The sequence below is a fragment of the Orbicella faveolata genome, unplaced genomic scaffold, assembly GCF_042242905.1.
Source record: "Orbicella faveolata isolate gen_17 unplaced genomic scaffold, um_ofav_v1 contig_25, whole genome shotgun sequence".
Taxonomy (NCBI): domain Eukaryota; kingdom Metazoa; phylum Cnidaria; class Anthozoa; order Scleractinia; family Merulinidae; genus Orbicella; species Orbicella faveolata.
The window spans coordinates 11,811,161-11,831,177 of NW_028301553.1; the positions used below are offsets into that span (position 1 = coordinate 11,811,161).

At 37.8% G+C, this 20,017-nt stretch overlaps 1 protein-coding gene and 1 long non-coding RNA gene across 5 annotated transcripts in view; one reads left to right on the forward strand and one right to left on the reverse strand.

Moving 5' to 3' along the window:
* LOC110041074 (chordin-like protein 1) overlaps positions 1-20,017 on the forward strand; it is a 51,597-nt gene that overhangs the window by 5,344 nt on the left and 26,236 nt on the right. For 3 of the 4 annotated variants that reach the window (XM_089294926.1, XM_089294928.1, XM_020746344.2), the window contains one exon: positions 2,004-2,072. The exons of the other annotated variant lie outside the window; for it this stretch is intronic. The gene's annotated coding sequence lies outside the window, so the exon portion shown is untranslated. The remainder of the gene's footprint in view (positions 1-2,003; positions 2,073-20,017) is intronic. 4 annotated transcript variants of the gene reach the window in all.
* Positions 16,614-17,294, reverse strand: LOC149108963 (uncharacterized). The gene is made up of 2 exons (XR_016208841.1): positions 17,058-17,294; positions 16,614-16,831 (listed from the first exon to the last, which is right to left on the reverse strand). It is a non-coding gene; the product is annotated as an uncharacterized LOC149108963 (long non-coding RNA).

Below are 20,017 nucleotides of genomic sequence, written 5' to 3' on the forward strand. Positions count from 1 at the left end.
TGTTCGCATTCCTACTATCTATTTTCATTCTTTGCAATGATATCAACAAAGAACGCTGCTTAGAACAATACCACGCATAGTTTTCTTGAAGTGTCCTTTTACTGAATAATGCGATATGTCATGTACAAGGTGTAGAGAAATTAATGGCTTGTGTCGTGTGATAACAGATTTCATAGTAGCGGGACAAAGCCACGCCACTTGAGATTTTTCACTTACCTTCGAGAAACACTTCTGCTTAAGGGTTATACCCCCGGTATAGCAAGAGAGCATCAAAAGTTCTGGCCAATTTAAGGTAAGAAAAGTCAACGAAGTTAAATCCTGAGTTGGTCACCTTTCTAAGAGGAAAGGGGAGAATGTATAGATGAATGAACGTTAGTCAGTCATTTCGCGGGAGCTTGCCAGAATGATTTCAGAAGTTAATGTACCAACCATGTCCTTCAGATAAGACTCAACCAAATACTAACAGATATAATAACAAAAATTACGTAAACAACAGCCCGCAACACAAAGCGCATACCACCACTTTGGGAATAATGAGGATGCCAAAAATGGCCAGCGTACTGTTAACATCGTTTCTAGTATAGAGATACTATAGAGATATTGGTATAGAGATAGATAATCGGACAGACGCCGCTCTTACATTTACTGTACTTAGTTACTCTCTCAGCTGTTTTCTACTTGATTATAGCAAAAGATAGAAGGGGAACATGACAGCAGAGCTTGCATGCCATTGCATAACTGCAATGCATTGCCAGAGGCGGTTTAGTCTCCAATGACAATATTCTAAAGGCATGCAATTCCATGCATTTGACATTTCTGTTATTTATTAAACGTCTTTTGTGGTCGATCCTCTTCACTGATCCTTTTAGTTAGTGCGAAGAAAATTTCAATTGGAGCGATGATCTTTGTGCTACTGTTTTTGTGAACAGATTAATCATGACTACAAATCGGATTGACCGAGATCAGTCGTCTCAGTTTATAGCCAGAATTGGAAAACAGATTTCCACTTGTGAACTTGGCATCTTTGCAATGTTACTTGAGGGTGCCAAAATGAACTCCTTGCTTCTTGCTACTGTACCTTATCACTACAGTTACCTTTGAGAGGATGCGTGTTGTTTCAGGTCAATTTCACAAAGTGAACTTTGGCTCGGCACTTGAGAGTAAACGGATGGCTCCAAGACATGTTGGCCAGATTTATGCGAAAAAAAGAAGATCGTACGGAAACGGAAGGAAATGACATAAAGTAATTGTAATAAACAGTACAAATAACTGGAAACGTGCTTAAGACAAGACTTCTGATTTAGGACACTTTTCGGGTACTGTGATGGCATTGATACGAGATCTGCAAATTTGTGGCTATGTTAATTAGAGTAGAAGAACGATAACTAACGTAATCACTCAACACGTACATATCAAAAGAAATTAAAAGCCGGACATTCTGGATTATCGCTATTTTAAGAAACAATAATTTTCAATTTAACAAACGACAGAAATTTGCAATTAACTTGCACATTTTTTTTGGAAAGGTATCATAGCGATTGTGTAACTGCTAAACATCGACTTTTCATATTTCATTGACCATGTCTTGAAATGCTGTTAATTTAACAGTTCTACTTTACATCACGTTCAGTATCAATACCCTTAGGCGACTCTTAGGCCACTGGCAATCCTTTATAAGCTTCTTGGCTCGATCGCTTAGAACATTCGGAACAAATTAACGATGTACGTGACATAATGATGTTCAGGTTTGGTTGTGTTTGTTACTGGACTTGCTTTTATCTTCATTTTCAATTCGTTTTGTTGATTCCCCTGTTTTGTTGACATTAAAAGAAGTAATTATTTCCAAACAGTCTTTTAGAACAGAAGGCCATGAAATTTGAACTTAAGGGCGTAAAGTCGTATTTGTAAACTATATTGTGACTCGATTGGCGCTCACAGAGTTCACAGCGTTTGTAACAAGACCGTGAAAATAATGCCACTTACAATTTTTACGTAAACTCTAGGAGGACTTGTGCCTGTGATCTATAACCACAGTGTCGCCGGCAAAGCAAGGAGTTTCTTCCCAATTTGAGGTAAGAAATGTCAATTAAAATTGAATAATCTCTAAGACCGAAGAGGAGAATGTACAACAACGTAACTGCCAGTTCCCTCGAACTTACCAGATCACTTCAGTTCACGACTTGACTTCAGAAGTTTACATGTCAAACTGTTTCCATATTAAAGCCGATACCGAAAAAATAATAAACAAAACACCGTCGTTATCATGAACGTCTCCAAAAATGTAGCTCGGAAATGGACTTTTTTGTAACATCATGGATGTCAACGTACTGTTTAGTTCCTTATCCGGTAAAAATACTGGGAATTCTTTCATGCAATGCCATTTTAGTCATCTTGCATTCCATCGCATTTTCACCACCGAAGGCAAATTGCTTCTTTGCTACAATGAAAATTTTATTTTTCTAATAACAATTCCGTGGATTGGATCACTGCTATTTTTTATCTGAAAGATATCTCACGGTCGATTCTCAGAAAATATACGAATTATTCTAGACTTACATGTTTATTGTAGACCTTCAAGCTATGATTTTCGCCTGAAAATGTTTGGTATCAAATTAACTATCGGTGGGATATAGTCCATCATCTCTTTCTCTTGCACGATTTAAATGGATACTCTCGATTTGACTGCAGGGGGTTAATTTTATAGCCACTCCAATCCTATGCATTGCCGTAAGAGAGCGCCAAAGTCGTCAAAGTATTTTCATCTTCAAGAAAGTGCATAAAGTGTCTAGACTATCAAGCAACCACTCCTTTCTCAGATAAGTCCGATACGTCGACTTTTCGTTATAATGAACCAAGCAACATATATCTGGTCACATATATTAACCGTTTAACTCCCCATTCAAGTCTCTTCTCTATGCCAGATCCTAGCTATACCAGTCTGTCCTCAGTAAATTAAGGGTGAAAATCCTTCCGAGCTGTACGTCTATGTTGAGCATGAAATATTCTATGTTGATATCGAAATAGTCGTGATATGTTGCCAGAAAATTATCTAAAGCGAATCTAAGGATGTTTTTAGTTAGGATAGGACATGCCTTTGGTGGGCAATCTGTTAATTTGCGTCTGCTATGAGATAAGATCCAGGACCGGGTTGCTCGAAGCCCGATTAAGCTAACCCAGGATCAGCGAGATTTTTAATTTGAATTTTGTACTTTTCGGTGAGGTTTCCTGCCTCAGTTTTGAGTTTGAATAATCTCAAAATACACAAAGCATAAGCAGTGAAAACGTTTATATACAAGAAAAAAATAATACTTCAGTTAACTTTTAATTGGGTTAGTGCTAAAAGGCCTTCGAAGAACTCGGCATCAATTTTGATCAAAGGGGCCACGTAATTGTCGGTAATAAATTAAGAGCATGTGATGTCTATTTTATTGCAATGTGCTGAGAAAAAAAATTGCCGTTTAAAGGTAGCAGTAAAACTCATAGAATCTTATTAAATAATCCCCAAAAAATTTGAGATCTTTGCTACCAAAATTTAGCTCGTTTCCGATATTGATTATATGCGTGATCGAAACGTGTGTACATCCAGTGCGTTCGTTAGAAATCTCGTATTTAGCTGAAAGATGGATTGGCTAAATTGCCGCTAGATAAGCTTCTATTCCATTTATTTTGCTCATTAAATACTATTCCTATAATGATAATTTACCATATAAGGACAAGGAAACAAGCAAAATATGAAGCGGTATTACTCTATAGTAATCTGTGTTCCACTGTACCGCCGCTTTTGGAGATAGTTAACATGGGATAAAAAATCCCTTGTTTGATTGACCTGTGTGCATTTAAGTTATTTCTTACAAACTCACCCGTGCGTACAATCATTTGTTATCTATAAACCATCAAATAAGGTACAGATTATTTTAGACTTTTTACCTTAACTTGTATTAATAGTAAATCGTATTTTACGTACTGGCCAGCGATTCATATCAGCGTCTTTATATTGAATTCGCTGATCGGCTTTTTTTTTCAGTATAAATAAAGCTCTTATTATTATTATCATCATTATTATTATCATCATCATCATCATCATCATTATTATTATTATTATTATTATTATTATTATTATCGCTATTCTTCGAAAGTGATCTTCCATGAAAATGATCGATGTTATAATTGAGTATTGAGTGCATTATAATTTTTTTTTGACCTAGCAGGATTGTAAAATCTTCGATTCCTCAACGTGAATTGTTGATAGTGCAAATCCGGAGGTTCGTTAAAAATATCCTTGGTATTGACCTTATGAACTGGTGGAAGGGTTATACCGGCCAGCTGTACCGCAAAAATAAGCCGGAGTTTTATTTCTTTACACAGGTTGATTGGCTTTTTTTGTCTGTTTGTTTGTTTGTTTGTTTGTTTTTGTTTATGCCTTCTCGGGTTTAAGTGGTTTTGGTTTGGCATATGAAGTATGAAGTTCGGTCTAAGGTAATATTGTAAATATTTTCTGTTTCTTTACACAGGTCTATTGGCTTTTTTTGTCTGTTTGTTTGTTTGTTTGTTTCTGTTTATGCCTTCTCGGGTTTAAGTGGTTTTGGTTTGGCATATGAAGTACGAAGTTCGGTCTAAGGTAATATTGTAAATAGTTTCTGTTTGGACTGAGGCACCAAATTTTGCTTCTCATGCCGCAGACGAGAACATTTTTCCACGTCACTTGCACATCAAAGAAAAAAACAGCTAATTGGCTTCGCAAGTTTAATACATAAAAAATCTAATCAGTGACGCCACTTACCGGATTTTGCCACTGGGGCGGGGAAAGAAAAGCTAATTAGTATCTCATTTCTTTTTATGGATAAGTAATAATCCATTATTGAAAGTCCACTAATAATTGGCTTAATCTGCCGTCCTTATCAGCTTATTGCCAAAATTAAACCGACCTTTCTCCATGAACAAACGTTATTAAAAACCATCTTATGAAGTCACCTCTACTGAATCTGTAGATGGGTTTTGTTGTTGTTGTTTTGCTTTTAAAGTTTTGTAAATAATGAGGATCAGTAGTTGCTGTTTTGTTGCAAAATGTATGGTTATCAGAGATAACAAAATGGCCAAAGTATTTGTCGCATGTTTAAATGCCGCACTCACGAAAAAGGATTTGAGTTCAATACCCATGTAGGGTCATGAGAAAGGAATGTAAAAAGAAAGAAAAGGCTTATTTTTACTTGATACATTATTGTATCTCGCTTTCAGTAAATCGTTATCTATTTACTTATGTACTTATTTTATTTAGTTATGTATTTATATATTTAGTTATTTAGTTATTTAGTATTACTCGTTTACTCATTTACTTATTTACTTTTTTAATTAGTTAGTTATTTATTTATTTTATTTTATTTATTTATTTATTTATTTTAAGTAAACGTTTGGCTGTAATTTTGGAATAATGTGCAAAGGTGGACTATGTTTTTAAGCATGTTGTTTAGTTCCATTTCAATAAGTCTAAACTGGAAACTGTAATGAAACAACGCAATGGTTTCCGTTTATTTTTGGAAGACAGATACAAATTTAATCGGATAACAATTCCCTTGTTTGATGCTTCCACTGACCCGCATGCATTTAAGTTATTTCTTGCGAACTCACCCGTGCGTATTATCATTTGTTATCTGTAAACAGATTATCGCTATCGTGATCTTCCGTGAAAATGATCGATCGTTACGATAATTGAGTATTGAGTGCATTTTAGTTTTTTTTTTTTTTTGTGACAAAGCAGTATGGTGAAATCTTCGATTCCTCAACTTGAGTTTGTTGATAGTGCAAATCCGGAGGTTCGTTATAAATCTCATTAGTATTGACCTAATGAACTTGTTGGAGGGTTATGCCGGCCAACTGTGCCGCAAAATAAGCCGGAGTTGTATTTCTTTACACGGGTCTACTGGGTTTCTTTTTGTCTGTTTGTTTGGTTGGTTAGGTTTTTTTTATGCCTTCTCGGTTAAGTGGTTTTGGTCTGGCATATGAAGTATGAAGTTCGGTCAAAGGTAATATTGTGAATAATTTCTGTTTGGGCTAAGGCACCAAATTTAACTGCTCACGCGCGGACAATATCATTTGCACATCGGAGAAAAACCGCCATCGTGAGTTTTCAAAACAGCTAATTGGCTTCGCAAGTTTAATATATAAAAAACTAAACAAAGTGACGCCATTTAACGGATTTTGTCACGGTAGCGAGGAAGAAAAGCTAATTAGTATCTCCTTCCTTTTTATAGATAAGTAGTAATCCATTTGGTTGCAAAATGTATGGAAATCAGAGATAACAAAACGGCCAAAGTATTTGTCACATGTTTATCGCCACGCTCACGGAAATGGATTAAGATTTAATACCCAAGTAGGGTCGTGAGAAAAGAATGTAAAAAGAAAGAAAAGGTCTATTTTTACCTGATCCATTATAGTATCTCGGTTTCAGTAATCTTTATTTAATTATTTAACTATTTTATTTATTTATTTATTTATTTATTTATTTATCTATTTATTTGTATAATGATTTAGTTTTTTAGTTATCTATTTATTTTTTTTTATTCATTTTTTTCAAATAAACGTTTGGCTGAAATTTTGTAATAATGTGTAAAGGTGGACTATGTTTTTAAAGTGCACCTAACCCCCCAAATTTTTTTTTCGCTAAAACGAATCTAGGCTTATTTGAAGCATTTGGGCGAAGAAATTTTTGAATTTGGTTGAATCCTCGATTTTCTATGCCCTTTCAAAGTCGCACTTGAAGTGTTTCACGACCGCGTTTTAGAGAGTCTGGGGCGGCGGTTCCTGATGACGTCTACCCAGGAACCAAACACAATGGCGCCTCACTCAGCGCTCTGTATTTGCTGGAGAAAATGGAAAACAAAACTAATCGTTCCGATGTATTTTGGGACTAAAACGTCCAAGCTTTGTCTCAGAATTATTTTGTTTCGTCACTAGAGTCAGAGTTAAGTTTCGATTTGGAAGACACCAAAATAAACTTCGATCGAGCACGTTCGACAACTATGAACTCACTGCTTAGAGCTTTGAGAGCAATTTACAATATTTCAAGCGACGAAGGGGAAGACTTCTTTACCGACGAGCTGCTTGTATATTAGGAATGGAAAGCTAGATACGAAGTAGAGGAGCAGGCAAACGAAAAGCAGGAAAGAAAACTCAAGGACTGCTTTGGATGGTAATTTCGTCAACTAAACATAAGATTCCCACGCGTGTTTATAGCCCGTTTACATGTGTCCTTAGCGAGAATGTATTTTGTCAAGGTATGATTGTTCTGTTAAATCCAGTTTGTGTTTTACTTTCTGTTGAATGCTTCATGTTTATAAGAGCGACGTACGTGTTGCAGTTTTCGAGACTTGATGACCTCCAAAACATTGGCTTCGATCGATTGAAAATCGTACTGTTTGGACCTGTATTTTTGAAGCTGCGAGAACAAGGTGGAAGGAAACATTTCATACAGTTACCGATTTCACATTGTCACACGTTTTAAGTCGTAACTCCAAATAACCAACGTAAATTGTTCTCAAAGTTTATAGTGAAATTCGTCGGATAAGCGAAAAGGATGTGTTCCCTAAGCGGTCCGCAGATAATGTTCCGCGGTCATATTTTCGACGCTATTGCACAGAATCTCTGTCGCACTGCTGATTTCCAAACCTTCGAAAAACTCTGTGAGTCTAACAATTTTGTTATGATGTAATTCTAAAGGATTAATTTTCTACTTTTATCTAAATCGAAAGAGAAATAAGTGCTGGTTAGCGGCGTACAGTTGCGACCTATTTACATATCAGTTAATACGCTTCTTGATCATGATCGGATCACACAACTTTGCCGGTTATGTTATAAATACTGCGGGACTGTAAGATATAGGTTGTCGGTAGTATTTCTAAAAATTTCTGGTTAGCTTTAAGCAGAAAATTTATGAAAATAGCGTTCGAAAGTCTGCGGAACAAATTCCAGTGAGAATTCTTTAATGGTTCTCACAGATTCAGTTCGCTTGTTTCGGTTCGACAAAATCAACCGTCGTTTACGTCTTTATTGTACCATTAGCCGATCATCGTCAGTAAATTGTACAGTATATCTTTCTTTAAATCTGGAATATTACTGCAACAGCCGATAGCACCTCTGGAAGGCGTTTCTGCGCACTTTTCGAATGTGTATTGCACAATCCTGAGGGAAATGAGAGGACGTGAGGTATCGAACCTTCCTGGGTAGACGTCACAAGAGCCGCTGGACCCATTCTCCTCAAACTCGGTCGTGAAACAAAATGGCGGTGTTTTGGAGCTATTTTCGAGATTTCGTCGGGGGACAGAAAATCGAGGATTTCACGGAATCTAAAAATTTTTTCGCAGAGCTATTTCAAATAACAAGTACATTCGTTTTAGCGAAAAAAAAAATTTGGGGGTTAGGTGCACTTTAAGCATGTTGTTTAGTCCCATTTCCATAAGTCGAAACTGGAAACCGTAATGAAACAACCATTGGTTTCCATTTATCATCGATTGTCAGAGATAACAACATTTCGCAAACATCGATGTTTTTCGTCACCTTTGGAAGACCGTTGAAGATTGGAAGATTAGTGAAGATTGATGAAGATTACTAGGTTGATGTAATGAAACAATGCATTGGTTTCCATTAATCATCGATTGCCAGAAGTGGTCTAATTTGCATGAACATTATGACACAACACGTGGCAAACACATGAGCCGTAGTTTACGCCTGGTAGAATGAATTGTTTGCAACTTTATTATTAATTTGATGCTTTCAAACATCAAATTCAATGCTTGCCTTTGTTCTCAAAATCTCAATTTTGAGACCACTTTATGGAAGCAAGGGTCTTTGAATGTCTAGCTTAGACTTTGAATGGCAAAAATTACACCTGGTTTTTCAAAGCCTACTTTTAAACAAGAGGCAAGGTCTGCAAGATGATATTACGAATATGACGATCTTTCTTGATCTTACATTGACAAAGACAATTTTAAGATCTAAGTATTACTCAGTGGGTTATTTTAAAAGAAATACCGCCGAGATTAAGTCCAAATTAAGCTAACAAATTTTCAGACACCAAAAGAGATTTAGTTATGAGCAACAGAAAAGGAGGTTTGCATATTGTTGTTACAACTGAACCAGAGTTTGATCAAAATAGTCCAGTATACATATTATTAATAATCTTAAAACATGCTTAGATCATGATAATGACATCATCAGACATGATATGTTTTTCTTCATTCCTGGATGTGTATGATTAGTAAAATCCTCCAAAACCGGCAAAGTGTTGTCTATGAGACAACGCTGTCCTTGATAACAGATAAATTCTGTATTTTTCTCTTTTTAGTTCCCCTATTTCAGCTCAGACAAACACTTTTAACGAGATTACAGAAAAACGTACTTTTGTCGTAACTGCCTCATGGATTTGTCTTCGCTAGTATAGATTATAGATAGATAGACCGAATGTGTCAAATATGTTTCGGCTATCTTATGGAAAAGATAAAAACAAACTGAAGGAAACCTGAGCTGCAAAGGAATGTGGATTAACATAATGAATGAGTTGCCAGTTTGCCCATGTCTGCGCAAAGAGCTCTGGGATCGTCAAGAGGCAAACATTGCAAGTCGCTAGAAGGAAATGTATGGCGAAAAGATGTTTCGACGCCCAAAAAACACGGTTTTGGGGAGAGATCAACGCTTTTTCGCCGTTGTTTTATCGCGAATGGATTTTGGTAATGTGGATACATGGAAAATGTAAGTTTTTGTTTTAATAACCGTGAAATAAGTGATAAAATTTACCGATAAACTCCCTTTAGCTTGCGCGAGGTTTATTGTGAAATACATTGAAGAGAATATTGAAAATTTCAATACACGCCTGATCTCGAGAGGCTACCCGGAGCAAATGGTAGAAAAGTCCCTCCGAGAAGTTAAATATAAAGACAGAAAAGAAGCTATAAAACAGAAATCGAGAATTGCAGAAGGAACTACTACCCTTTGTAACGGGCAATTTCACTCAACCGTCAATACCAAACTTTGGAAAGCATAATCACGCACAAATGGCACTTTTAAATACAAATACTCAGAGATATATTCAAGGAGCCACCATTGATCTGCTATAGAAAAGGAAAATCGCTGAAATACGTGCTTGTAAAAGCAAAACAAAGGCTTTGAGCAACGCAGTAGCCACACAGCATGAGTCGCGCGGACTCATTTATCATTAAATCAACCCCAGACAGTACAATGATCGCCACCGGGCTCATTTCCAGTATTATTTGTATGACTGAGCTTTCAAATAAGCCAGAAGTAACCTGTATACAACTTAAAAGGCTTTACTGGGTTATTTCCTCTCGATTTATACCTAATTAATTTTGTAATATTTTTAGACCATTACGCGATGTAAATTTCACAATAAACCTCACGCAAGCAACGGAGTTTATGGGTAGATTTTGTCACATATTTCACGGTTATTCAAAGAAAAACTTACATATTCCACATATCAACATTGCCCAAATCCATTCGCGATAAAAACGACGGCGAAAAAGCGTTGATCTCTCTCAAAAATCGTTTTCTTGTACCTCAAAACAACTTTTCGCCATACGTTTCCTTCTAGCGACTAGCCATGTTTGCCCCCTGACGATCCCAGAGTTCTTCGCGCAAACACGGGTATCCGATTACTGGCAACTCATTCATTGTTCACTCATTGCGCATGCGAAAAACATAAGCTTAGGTCGAAAGCGCTATCGACGTAAATAGTGCCCTGATGTAATCATTCTATTTAGCTGTGATTGCATATTTAAATTTGGAACTCACGATTAACGAAGAGGAAACAGTTGCCAAAACTTATTTCCTTCAATACGTCCGGACAAATATTAACGGCAACGGCAATCACCTTGGGCAATCACGATAAGCTAAATTTTAAAAAAAATCAACTTAAACTTGACGGTCAACAGTGGTGTCGGCCATTCGACCCTTAACGCTTAACCCCTTTCTAAACCCTCATCCAAAGGCGGTATCGGATGTAGGAGTAAAGGTTTGTTTTGCGTGCCAAGCGCCTTGTTTCAGACGACCCATATGTAATTACATCCTTAGTTCTGGTTGCTAAATTGAGCTCGATACTCGTTGTCGTTGTTGCTTTTTCAGTTTTGTTTTGTTTTGTTTTGTTTTTGTTTTTTGTTTTGTTTTTTTTCACCGATGTCATATCAGTTGGGATTTAGAATTTGACGTAAAGCAATATTCAGTGGAATCTGATTGAGCTATTTATATTGCACACCTGCTTGAACCGTGAAAGCTTTAAACTACTCAAAGCGTTCCAGACGAAGTCAAAAAAAAAAAAAAAAAAAAAAAAAAAAACCAACGCCTAGAAAAGCTGATCCAACCAAACAATATCGGCACTCTTTAGAAGTGTTTGAGAGACCTGAGGAGCACGAATTGCACGATTCCACATAGGGTTATAGCAAAAATTATTGCTATATAATTTTCGTTTAAACAGCAAGTCAGTCAACACCATTTGCGTCAACAGGTGAGCCCGGAAATACCATAGGTTATCTTAGAGTATATTTTAAGGTTCTATGTTTGGAAACAAGGCTGCAAAGTGTTCCATTTCTTTAATAACGTAAAAGGCGTTTGTATGAACAAGATCAAAGCCCCATCGAAATGAAATTGAACGAGTTGCCAATGCCACGGTTTCCACTTCGGGTTAATTTCTGAGAGGTCTAGGCAAAACTTCTCTCATAATGAAATGGTATATCGTCGGTGTTCAATATAGGACTGTGTTGTTGTAGCAATGCTTTGCCTTTACATATATAAAGGCCCACCACTTATATAAGCCTCGACGTTACGGTCCTTGATGTATTATGATACTGTCTTAGACTTTTCTCTGATTGCTTCCTGTTCCCATCGACTGTGTCACTCCATATCAACGACAATCATCCTTTGTGTGATTACACCTAATGTGAAAACGTAAAGAAGCCAGAAAATTAGTTTTGCGAGAAATAATAACAGAGGACAGTTCATGACCGCAAACGTTCAGATGACTTCTGGTAGCACAATCCACTTTCTCTACGGGCATTTCTAAAAAAAAATTAAAACTCAAATAGAAGAAGGCCAGAAATTTGTTCATTGTCCTATCAATTCGAGCCTCCGCGACCCTTCATGACAAAACGGTCACAAATCAAGAGCTTTCTTCAGTTCATATAGTTGAAATCGTGGCATTTAGGCCTAATGAATTAAAACTGCTCCTACCACGAGTTTCTAAAGTGTGGGGTATTTCATTTACGGGTGAAATGTGAATAATCGTTCTCATGAGCGTTCACAATGAAAATATTAAAATGAGCGTACGAAACTCGCCGCCTGTGCTCTTCCATTCTGCGGACAAAGTAACAGTGATTATAGCCAAACTCTAACAAGCTCTGAAAAGTTTGGATGGTAAAGGCTCGCTTCTGTTACAGAAGTAATCGGCAATCGATTTGTAAAACAAAACTGACCAAACCGAAGACGATAAGCTGTACCACTGACTCCCGATATATGTATATCGTGCTTTCCCGTTAAACATTTTCATTGGAAAACAGTACCAATTCAATTTTAGTGAGACTTCAATTATACAAGAATGCCCGACTGATGTCTGACTGCTATGAGCTATTTTCAAAGAATCAAACTGCATGATGGATGTAAACTTGATTTCATTGGGAGATATTAAGGGCAAGTCACTATAAGCAGAATGGATGGCCAGCCATCTGTCCAAGTTCAATAATTTGAACTCCCTTTCAACCAAGAAAGTTGTTTATTCAGTTTACTGCTCTCGTGCTTTGCGATGTGGAGAACATTTGAACAATCCTTAAGTCAAATTCGCAGTAACACTTGTGCAATTGTGAAAAATAGTAGCGTTTCCTCTCTTTACCACCAACCTTTGTGTCATGTTATAGAATTTAGTTTTGATTCACGTGCAGTAGACTCGTCCTCCTCCCCTCCTCACAGCCAGAATCTTCATCGCCTAAACCATCAAAATTCCATGAACTGCGGAACAACTGCGGAAAATTTCCCAAACTGGTGTTAGCTTAAACAAGTCGTTTACGTTGAATTCAAGAAGTTGACGGACTTGAATCTTTTTTGGTTTCGATTCCAAGTTGATAAAACGACTCATGTAAATGGTTTCCATTAGCTCATCGTTTTCGTGAAATTCATGACTCTGAGCAAGTCACTCTGCCTAGCTGTTAGCTGCATAACTTATGTGATTCTGCAGCACGTTTTCTGACGTCCTTCCTTGGGGATCCCATGGTGATCTGAACTATCGATGGCGTATTTTTCGTTTGTTTCTTGTGTTCAGTCTGACTTGTGTCACCAACGATGAAAGTGAGTGGCGCAAGTTATACGCACGACCCATACAATGCTTTCTCCCAGGTTAAACGTGTCCTAAACAATGTTTCGGCTCAAAACGTCTCTTACTGTTTAGATGGTAAATGTGCCATTACACAGCAAACTTATTCGAAGTTTTCAGGGTCAGTTTTCTGCCCTCAACGCGCTTTTGGTGTGATTCATGCCCTTTTGTGATTGTCAAAGTGGCTGCAGTAAACTGAACACCATTTAGTTGGCCATTTAACCTATTTAAATATTTAGTTCAAAGCAGAAGCTATTTGGCATCGACGTAATTACTGCAGAGTTTCATGGTATATGATCCAAGAACTACGTGAAACTGGACCTGAGGCAATCTTCGCACGCACCACAGCTTAATGAGGAATGAAGGTAGTTTTTTCGAGGTCGGGTGAAATAGTGCAAGCTTAAATTAAACCGTGTTATGATGAAAACCCCAGGAGTTTCAGTGGAAGTTTGAAATAATAGCAAATGTCTTTCTTTTACCAGGTCCCAGCTTGGTTGGTTTATATTTCGCGTTTCCACCAATTTTCACTGCATGAGATAAAGAATCTCTTCCTACTGAATCGACCTGCTTTCTAGATCTGTCAAGGCTCGATACTTTCGCTCAGTACCACGGAAATGGACGATATTAAATGTAGATGCAATCTTCCGATCACAAGGTATTAATTTCACAAATCAAGTTTCTGTAGAACTACTAGACGAATCTCTGGATTTATATTTTTGCAAATGAAAAGTCTTGAAAACCTGCTGATTTATTCCCTACTATAGACTACTCACATCAGTACTTTTAAAGCAAACAGTTTCCTTTGATAGAGTTCTAAGTCCAACTTCAGGGAGAAATGCATGTTTTCACTCCACTTGTTGAAGTCCCCTGCACAAAGAATACAAGTTACAAAGCATATTCGCTGAAAGATTTGAAAGCCGTGCTGACGATTTTAATGTGATTTCGCTTCAAAGAACCTCAGTTAAGTTGCTGATAAAATGAGCTATAAATGTATATAGTCACGGAAGGCGTTTCTTGACAAAATAGCCATTTTGCATGTTTGTAATTCGTAATCCGTCTAAAACTTGTCAGTAATAGCCATTCTTGTTTATTTTCGGGGATTTCCTATAATTTTGGTGTTATTCTACCTTTGGAATCTAAGGTAGGTTCACGCCTTCAATTTAAAACTTGACAGGGAATGACTTAAAATATCGTGACAAGCCTAAGCCGCTGAAACAATTTGGCCTCATTCTTAATAACAGTAAGTTGAATGTTACTAAAGCCGGAGACGAAACAGACATTCACCTTCCCTTGGCTTAATCCTATAGGTCTTCGTCTAGGGTGTTAATATTTTGGTTTCTGTTGGTCGAGGTTTGATTAGGTCTGTCAGCATTGTTTATCACCTGCATTTTGTAACATATCTGTGAACGATGAAATTGAAGTAAAACAGCCATGCAGAACAGTTCTGTTCGTTTAAAATCAAAGGAAAGAAATGCTGTGGAAGTTGTTACCATTTCAATTCATGTTTCTTGATATTTGTTACTTTTCTAACATAGTAGTCAACACGCTAACACAATATTGCGAATGCACAACAAAGCTACACTTTCGAGCTAGTTTGGATCCGGAGCAGTTTTTATAATCCTACATAACAATACACTAAGCGATGCAGCGATGCACGTGAATTTAAAAGCAATCACTGTACATAAAACAATGTTTATTGAAATCATTCGAACGTTACCTGTACGAGAATCATAACGGTACTGCAGTGATAGTGGGAAGCTCGTTAAACTGAATACTGAGAATTGAACGATACTAGTTTGCTGATACTAAGCCTGCATTCTGCTACCAGGCGAGTAAACAGAAAATACGAACTGGCATTCATATCCATAGGTTAAGTTAAAACACAAGTTTGGAACACAGTTGTGTAATCTATCATGCGGAAATTTTGTTGCTTTGGCTGATCAACGTCGTGCCGACTTTCATGCCATCATGATCAACAATTCCTCAATCGATACTGCATGACCCACAATAGGACTGAAGCCTTTTTACTGTCGAGATCTAAATTTCTATGTGAATAAAATATTCACCATAACAAAACAAAAAAATATAAATAAATCTTCAAGTAATGAATGGAAAAGATAGGAAGCTAAGTGTTACACTAAACACTTCTCGAGCAGGATGCTCGTAGCGACAGAGAGCCATTCGGTATAATATGGCGGCCTCTCGATTTGTTCATGTTTCGGGTGAAGAAATAAATGATTTGAAACAAAATGCTACTCCGTAAAAGGTCAAAGAAGCCACTAAATGTTGCGTAGTTCTTTTGCAATTGAAATTTGTGCAAAATTTCCTTCATTCAAGAAGAATGGTTTCAACAAGAAAGGGTGGGAGTAGACCAGATGAAAAATGTCTATGCCTCTCTTGGGAAGGAAGGCAATTTTTTTTTATAAAGCTTCGTGTCAGTCCCGGCAGAGCTCGTTCCAAGTTTGTGCAAAATTTCCTTCATTCAGAAAGAATCGTTTCAGCAACAAAAGTGTGGAGTACAACAAATGAGAAATGTCTATGTCTCTGTTGGGAAGAGGAAGAGTTTCCTGTCAGTCCCAGCGGAATTCGTTCCTCAACCAATGTAGGCACCGCCACGATTCAATTTGTGATAGTCAGTTTTTCGGTGAAGCCAATAAAGCACCTAAGCAGAAGTCTTCTACAAATAGCACGAGAAAGAAAATGCATGCAGATCAATCTGTGGTTCTTCGACTCCTCTTTGGTTGACGGCGAAGACAGAACTCAGCATGAAATGATAAAGAATTTTTGTAATAACACACGGATGAGGGGCAATAGCTTGGGTTGAATAAAAGCGAGTCTGCGTGAAACCAAGACTAGCGGAACACGGACGAACTTGACGGTTATGAAGAACAACACTAAAAAGGATGAAGGCCTTTGCCGTTTTAAGATGTCCAGTTGAAATCCGCCAAGTAGTCACGGTTCTGAGCAGGCCGTGATCTTAACATTCATAAGCATTATTCCAGCGACTGAGGAATTCCTTTTTCAGCACCAAACTTAATTCTGAAGACAACATATGATACAATTGAAGGTTAGAAATCTTAGACAAGGCTTACTCTATTGACGAAAGATGTGGAATCCGCTGCCATATGTAACCACACATTCGTTGAGAGCGACCACAGTTAATGTCTTATCTGTAAAAGAATGTGCTTACAACGGCCCATTAAATCAAAGAGAACAAGAGTGATACAAAGCATACAAAGGAAATGCAGAATACCCTGATGGTGAAAGCGAAAACAAATCTTTATTCAACGTGTGAAGTAGATATTTCGATACCTTATATCTATACCTAAGTCCATCGAGCAAATATCGAAATATTTACCTTGCTCATTAGTTCACGGAGAAAACAGACCTGATAATGTACCGTTGGTACAATTACTGAGTTGTACTTTTGTTCGATCGAAGATTCCCTTGCGACCACAGGTAATGGTTCCTCTGCAAAAACAAAATGTGTGTATAACGGCCCGTCAGAATGAAGCAACCAGAGAGCAAAAGAGAGAGATATATGCATAAAAAGCAAATGCGAAAAGCCCCATGCATCGCTAAAAGCATATACTATAGCTTTATCCAGAACGTGTCAGGAAGATCTTTTGACATCTATCTGTATCTATTTGGGACTATTTTGTTTCAAGGTGTGTCAAGTAAATTTCGAAATCGTTACCTCTTTTGGCAGTTCAAGAAGAACATAGATCTTAGGGTATTGCTGGCCCCTCAAGCGTGTCTGGTGCCTGCACAGTTACAGTTACTGAGTTGCAACCTTTGACAGATCGAAGAATGCCTTTGAGCCAGGGCAGTCACGAGGAAAAACTTGGTGAAACTCTACCCTCCGGAAGTCTTTCAAAATTACTCCCCTTGACCATCAAGGAGCATTAACGCAAAAAGATAAACATTCACACAATAGATGCATTCGGGTGAATGCACCTTTTTTCTCTTATCGGTAAAATCAATCAATCGATTGCGAAAGAATATGAGGAGCCATGTGATCTGCGCGCTTCACTTGTCACATTCCATCACGCGCGATTCCTCTACCAATAAAGTGCTAATAAACAACAATAACTTAAGTGCCAAATTCAACAGCAGTTTCCAGGAAGGACACTATAAAATAATAATCAAACTAAAGCAAAAAAAAACTTAAATTTGCTTTCCCCTCTCAGAGGGGGAAGAAGTCTTTCAGATCAGTGTGAACGGATCTAATTTTAAGTTAAGTTGCCTACTTTGTAGTCGTGGCAACGCATCTTTTTCAAAAGAGCCGAGGAGCACTTTTAAGTCGAGGAGCTCAACCCCGGGGGGTACTCCCATAAATTTTGGATAGGTGTGTGCCGCGAAGGGTCCTAAACCCTGACCCTATTTAAGGATGAATCAAACGAAAATTGATACCCTATTTAAGGCCCAAACCCGAAAAATGACACCCTACGCAAGGGAAAAACAAAAACTCGAAATAGCTTGAACGGCGACTAACGACTAACCGCCACGGAAAATCACAATCTTTATAAAAATTAACTTTAACAGATCATTTGTTTTCCGCTTAAGTGGGTGTTTACGCACTGCTATTTTAGCTGATACAATTTAGGCACCCTATCTAAGGATCACACCGGGACACTATGCCAACATGGGCGAAAATGATACCCTATTTATGGATCGAGAACCTCAAAAAACCATACTATTACCCTATCCCGCGGCACATACCTATATAGCCCATATAGGGGAGTACCCCCTTCCCCCTCGGGAGCTCAACCGTCCTTACCAGCTTACTTATGCACTATCAAAAAACAATTTCAGCGAACTGAATGTCAATCAAACGTGAATTTTCTTCGGCATATCAGAACACGCAAGATTTGCGTACGGTACGCACACCATTTTCGATCTACTCGCTTGCTTTCGTATTTGTGGCTTTTGGGCAAAAAAGACATGGAAAATGGAAAGCTCCAACTTCCATCAGTTAATAACAGTAATAATTAGCCCTACTTTCCTCGGGTTGAAAGACGAATGGAGTAAGTGTTCATGTGCTCCCTGGCACATTTACTATAATGAAATTTACAAAGCCGTACCGCGCCGGGATATTTAGGTACAACCAAGCTTTTTGTTCCTTTAGTAATAACTTTAATCCAGGGCAGCCCATGAATGGCTGTCACTTGAAGTATACTTATAGACTTAAATATAGATGCGTTATTGACCAGGCGTGAGGTCAAGATGGCTGGATATTGGCCAAGTTCTTTTTTTTTTTTTGCGTGTTTATTGACCGAGACAGAGTCAAGGTCCATAAACTCGCAAAAAAAAAAAAAAAAAAAGAACGAGGCCAATATCCAGCCATCTTGACCGGACAAGTTGGTCAATAATGGATTTAATTATATATTATTTATCAATTTATCACATATTTCGGGACACAGCGGGTACTCCCAAGAGGACCAGCAAGATAGCGCCTCCTTGCCCGCTCGGCTAGTCAATAACAGCGCAGGATTTGGTTTATCTTGCCCGCTCGAGGAGTTAGCCGTATAATGAAGAACGGTAGTCCTACAAGTTCTTAAAAATACTTGAGCTTTAACCATATTTAAGGTCTTGTTACCACGTTAGTGTAAACAGCTATGATACTAAATTTCAAGAAAAAGAAAATAGGAAATATTTGCGAAAATTGGCATGCTTAATCAAGACGGATAACTGGAATATACCAGAGTGTTCAAGAATGTACACGTGAAGTGTTAAAGTTGAATTCGGAAAAACACGCCGAATTCTAAAAGGATATTCTAGGTGTATTTCGAGTCAGGCGTCCTTGAATGCATCAGAATATTTCAGTTTACGTGACCGGCTCCGATCCTTATTCGTGCTCTAAAATATTTTTGATTCAGTTTTTTGTTTTATTTTGTTTTTTTGCGCTGTGTGAGAAATCGCCGAAAATCATCTGATAACTGAGATTCCAGCACTCACGTGAAGACCTTACTACTGGACTGACAACTCAACTCCCGATTGCCGTGGATTTCTGATCTGCATTGCAAGGTTTACAAATGGCACATTTCATACAGTTACCGTATATACCACTAAATATACAATTACACCGGTGCACATATTGCGTGCGCTTTGCCAGAATACTCCATAGAGTCTGCATTCTATATCACCTGTAACTTCACGTGTTTCTTGAACACTTCACGTGTCCACGCTTGAATTGTCTTTATTAATACACTCGCTCACCGATTGGTGTTTCAAGCAATCTGATTTGTTTGCTATCTCTGGTTAAAGAGCGTTAGTCACTCCCTACCGAGTGAATAATGTGTGATTCAAACAAAAATAAATGGCTGGCGTAAACTCCCGTTTCGCCAGCGTTTCTGCATCGCAAATCCTGAGAATACAAGAAGATGTTGTACTAGAAAATACAAAGAAGACTAAGTAACTTGGCCTGGAGTTTTCAAAGGTAAGAAAAGACTTACCGACGTTCGACGTTCTAACAGTTTCAGAACATGTCCTTGGCAATCCAACATTTTATCAATCTGAGTCAAGTCAGTCCTCTTCACCCAGCATTGGCAGAAGCATCATGCGCGGTTCATCCAAGCACTGACCTCCACAGATATTCAGAAAGTCTTTATGCCAGAAAACGTCCAATTTTCACCACAGCCCTGCTCACATAGTATA